Below are 5,923 nucleotides of genomic sequence, written 5' to 3' on the forward strand. Positions count from 1 at the left end.
ATTACAGTTCATGCAGTAGAGTTAAGTTTTACTTAGATTGAATGATGATCACTAATGAATAGCCTTGGGTAATTAACTGAACAATTTAAAAAGAGATTTTAACTATCTTTCAGACATAGATTTAAAATTTAAAAAAAAGAGATGTGGTAGGATTAGTTATGAGACAGTCATCCTCCAAAAGTCAAACAACAAAAATTAAACTTCCATAGGTCATCACAAGGTTTTCAATGATGGACAAAACCCAGCCTTTGGAATTATACTTATCTCTTATAAATTGCCCAGTTAAAACAGTTCATCATGTGATTGACATTTGATCATGAGGTAAGGCCAATTCGATTCCCTAAACTTCATCAATTTAGTATCATAAAAATGTGTCATTAAATCTAGTTATCGTGGATCTTATATACATGTAAGTCTCAAGTCTGTGAAATATGATTACAAGTGTCTGTTGACAAATTGATCTAGGTTTCTGCTATAACACATTCTCATTATGTTATCAGTTATTTCTTTAAATGCTGTATCATATTGTTATATGTGTACTTGTTGAAATTTACTTAGAATATCATAAAAATTACCAAACTACATCACTCTGCATCTAAGGAAACCGGTTTTTGGCCGGTTTGCATATCGTTTTCTGGTTGCACTTGTGCAAATTGTTTGCTGGGTTTTACTCCTGCAAATTGGCATATTGAATGGGGTATGTAGAGCAGGTGGTTAAAATATTTTTGTAACATTTTTCTCAGCAACTGTGAATGACAGCCACTCGATATTTGGTATACAACTTCAGTGTGGGCTCATATTGTGGGATACAATTTCAGGTCAGTTGCATTTCTACTTCCTGTTCACAACACCCAAGCCTTTACTGTTTGACCTTTTTATACATAACTGTTGTTAAAAGTTGATACAATGACATGTATGCTATTGTCAATAGAAGCAGGATCATATTATCTACAGAGGGAATGGCTCAGTCGTACACAGGCAAATATTTTTTACGTGAAATTCATGTTAATCGAGCTTCACATGAAATTCATGTGAAATTCACATGAAATTAACATGATTTTCATGTGAAATTCACTAAATACGAATTTCATGTTAACATTTCGTGTGAATTTCACGTGAAGGCTCCATTCACCCGAATTTCATGTGAACTCTGTCACTTAGTTTATTTGCTCAATTCTTGTGAAAATCATGTGAAATAATTTTGCCTGTGTAGAATTTTAGATGTCACCATTTTTACCATGAAAATTTCAACCTTCCAAACGAAGAGAATTAAGTTGCAAGGAATTAAGAAATGAATTATTGTTGTGCTTGTTATTCCTTTAATAATTTATATTTCCTTGCATAATAGAACTGTCAGAAATGGTGTTATCTTATTCACATATTCAGATTTAAGCAGTATTTATCAAATATTTATTTTAAAAGTCACAATACCTGACAAGGAGTTACTGTTTGATTTTTTTTTCAATTATTGGTACACAAACAATACAATAACTTCATAGAGTGTGAAGATCGGTTGTGAATTACTGTAGTTGACTGTAGCAGCAGTTTGTTTGAGAGTTAGCTTTTGCAGTGATATACATGTAAATGTACTATTTATGTAGTAATTTTTGACATGGACAAAATGCACTATATCTCATTTTTCACTTATTAAACATTTTTTGTATGGAAGTGTCTTTCGGAATGCCCCAGAAAAATGACTATAGTACACTGTTTCATTTTCAGTTCATCACATAACATGAAGCTTACAGTATTGTAAAGCATTTATATTATATATGTGTTGGGGGAAGTTAATGTGCTATGCACATATGCCATAGGAGAAGTATATCATGTTATTTATTCATGTAATTTTGTTAAACCATAATTATTGGTATGTTTTTATGTGATATGTTGTAAATTTAATGTACTGTAAATAATCCAGAATAAATCATGAATTATTACCATGTTTAAGTTTTATGTTAACTTAGTCTAATACTATTACCGGTTTGATTGATTGATTGATTGAGCATATTTTCTGTCATCTGACATGTTTTTCATGGATTTCAGGAAAACGATGTTTGACCAATAAAAATCACCTTGCTTTTTACTAATCTGACATGCTTAACACATTATTCTGGGTTATAACATTTTTTTTACCCTCAGTCCATTATACAATATGTTTTACAGAATAGCAGTGACTACTTGTGTGTGTGAAATATCAGTGCATAGCAGCTGTATCTTGTATCACATTTTGTACCACAGATTATATACTAGTATTTGTAGAATCATACATTTGAATCCCCTTCAACACTGAGGCTTCATTACATGTATAACATATGATGGAACTTCAATATGATATAGTTTGAGTATGTTTTGTTAACTACGCTTTGATTGGGTCTGAAGTTGCTTAAAGAGGTTACTATTTGAAATACGTGTCAAAGAGTAATCAAGGGAACCAAGATTATAGCGGAAATCGAAAGAATGTAAGCCAGGGGACAATACCTGACATGGAAAACAGACATACACAACAAAGAACATAAAGTAACTAAAATACTACATGCAAAGTAACAAAAGTAATTGAGCAACTCGGACTGCAATAAAAACTGGGAGCATGGACCAGGTGCACTGGTAGAATAAACGTCCTCTGCTTTTCTAGAAATAGAAACACCCGCCGAGTTGTTCATGAAAAGTCAAGTTGACGAAAGAGGAAAGGAAAGCTGACACGTTGAACAAATTAGTTTTAATAGTGCAGATTGATACACCGTAACGATCCACGAGTTCATTTTGATGACCATTTTGATTTCCGCTACAGTCTTGGTTCCCTTGATTACTATTTATACTATCACAGATCACCATAGGGCTTCAACAAGTGAAAAAGCTCTGGAAGGCCCCGATGACAAAAGTAATCAGATCCGAGGTAAAGAATGATGACATTTCTTCAAAATTAAACTTACAAGTAATATAACAATACAAAGACACATTAGAAACATTATTGACGAACAACTGCTGACTTATTTCATTAAGCTTTAACTACCCTTCTTTAATGTAAGGCCAAAGAAACTCACCATAAAGTTTGCTCAATAGACCCTTTTGTGCTAACTGTGGGATACTCGATGAGTATGCTTAGAGCATACTCAATATATACTTCTGCAAGGAAAATTCTTTTGTTATACCTAAGCTTACCTCACGGAAGTGTATATTGAGCATGCTAAAAAACTTATCACAAAAGGGTCTTTAATACAACATGAAATACCCCAACATATACCAAACAAAGTGGGATATCCACATATATAACGCTCGCAGTTACTTAAAGCTTAATCACACACTAAACAATAGCAATACCATCAAATCTACCAAAAGTAATCAGTCACTACAATTCTAGTGGATTGAATTTGGATAAGTAACGTCAAATACTAAATACTTAGAAATACTTTGCGTTTACGTAGGGATACCGTAAAGGTTCGAAAGTCTCTTTTTGAAAACAGAGTTCAAAGTGCAAATCGTATCCTTTACCAATAGATCTGTTATGGCAGTTGATAAATTATTTGGTCCAAACTTTGTCGAAAGATGTTAAATGTTTAACAATGATTTTTTTGTTTTAAATAAGAGGAGGTTTGATCACAATATAGTGAATTCTATAAAACATGACATTATTTATTGCTACGTATTTGTGTATATATTCTAGGAAATTAGAATTTTATATAGTTCGTATTAAGATAAATTTAATTAATTTCCAATTCCAGAGTTGTTCATCGTCACATAAATGTTTTTTTAATGCATTTATTTTAGAAATGCTGTAACTTTTGAAAAAAGTCTAATTATTCACTATAACGTTTTTAGTAGAATTTAGATGCAAGCGATATAAAAAAAATGTTTAAAAAACATCAACATGAACAAAAACACATCGTTGGCCCTATGGTAAAAATCTAGAATTGAAGGAGGCCAAATAGAATATGTAATGGAAGAGATGCAGATAAAAGGTGAGTATCCATACATAAAAGACATTTGACCTACCAAAACTTTCAAATCAAAATCAAAATTAAAAGTGGGAAAACCAGGATAAAACCCTTCTGTTTCCTGATGGGTGTTTTATCTCTTTACTGCCTTGAACGCCATAAATATCTGCGTAATAGACTCCTGAATTGGGATTATAAGGGAATGCGTCTTAAAAGGTCTTTTACAATATGTCATTTAGATATCAGTCCTTGGTTGAAAAATACTCAGTTTCTCTAAAATGAGTAATAATTGTTTTTTTTTGCATTTGTTTTGTGCTGATGTGACCGCTGATTTTCCGATTATTACGCAATATCATTCAAATGATATTTAAACATCACTGATATATTCACACCGCAATGGAAGAGGGAGGTTTAGCGCGCTGTAAAATTTAGATGTAACCCACTATTTCGTTTGAAATGCCTGTAACAAGTCATGACCATTGCGGTACCGGCTGCTCTGGTGGTGTAATATCTATTTTGCCAGATTTATTTTTGACTTGACTTGATTATGAACCGGATTAGTGTTCTATATTTTATTGTTACTCTTACTTATTAACTGCTCCGATGGTGTAATATCTATTTTGCCATATTTATTTTGGACGACTTAATTATACATGTAGATGAGATTAAGTTTGGCAATGTTGTTATTACCCTTATTGAAGACTCAGAAAAACATGATTATACTAGTTGAAAATCATTTTAAATATGTACCATATTAATTGTTTTTCTTGTATTCAACACCACTATTATTTTTTAAGAAATTATTTCATTTATTTCGTATATTTTACGGAAAGGAGTTCAAACTTTTATTTAACTTTTTTACAGGCGCTTTCTTTAAAATGAATGTTTATTTTTATTGCTAAGGGCGACTTGCCCTTTTCAGTCTTTCAAGTGCTGTCTTCCGATTGAGTTATTGAGTTATAGGTCTTTTGTAAAAAAATTGGCCTTCGACGTTACCTCAAGCAAATATGATCTGCTTTGCTTTAGTAGTAAATCCACAATTTGTACGAATTTCCAGAATTGTATTATCAGTTGATTAACATGGATTACATTTTTATGAGAAGCGCACTTTTGTAATGAATTAAATTACTTTGTTTCTGATGTAAAAGACGTACTTTCTTATTTCATGAAACATTGACCCCATTCCAAGTAAAAAGCTACTTAAACTATTCATTTTATTAATTCAGCGCTAATAAGGTACCGACCATTTTTATACTTAAGGGGAAGGGTTGGGCTGGGATTATTAAAAACAAATATTTGAAATATGAGCTATACTTTTTTACTCAGTCATGGACAGGAAACATACCGAACATACTTGTCTTGTCTGTTTATTTGTTTATCCATGCGTTTGAACCAATCTGCATCCTTGAGTAATTTTCAAGTCCATCTTCTTTTTGGTTCCATTTACAGAAAGTAAATATTTTGCTGTTAGTTTTCGACGCTTGACGAGCATTTTAAAAGTATGTCCCTCGAGCGTTAAAAACATGCATCAAATTATAAATTTTGTTCAGAAAGTGTCCATTATAAGCCACGTCCTATGAGCTTTTGAAAGATCTCAATGCTACATTTAAAGGTATGACGTGTTCTTACGAAAGTTTTTCCTTTTCAGACAAGCAATGATAAAATTTACACCCGCTTCGTTCGGTGTTGATCCTTCCGTCAAGAAGGCAAAGGAAATTATTGAATACAGTTAATGCGTGCAAAAATAATTCGGAGTTTCTAACCCATGTAGAATAATCAACCTTGTATTGCACAAATGCTTAACAATGTTGGGGGTTAGATTTGACATCGTGCATGGCTGACTTCGTAATACTGAATATGATTTAGCAATACCACATGTTTGGCGAATAATAGATGAAACCATTGTAGACAACATTTCTGTAGAAAGACAGAGGAAGATGCTGTTCAGTTTGCATTGAAAACAATGTATATTAATACCTGCGGCCGAGATT

Source organism: Perna viridis, chromosome 14, assembly GCF_037379345.1.
Source record: "Perna viridis isolate PV_CMFRI_1.1 ecotype Kerala chromosome 14, ASM3737934v1, whole genome shotgun sequence".
NCBI lineage: Eukaryota > Metazoa > Mollusca > Bivalvia > Mytilida > Mytilidae > Perna > Perna viridis.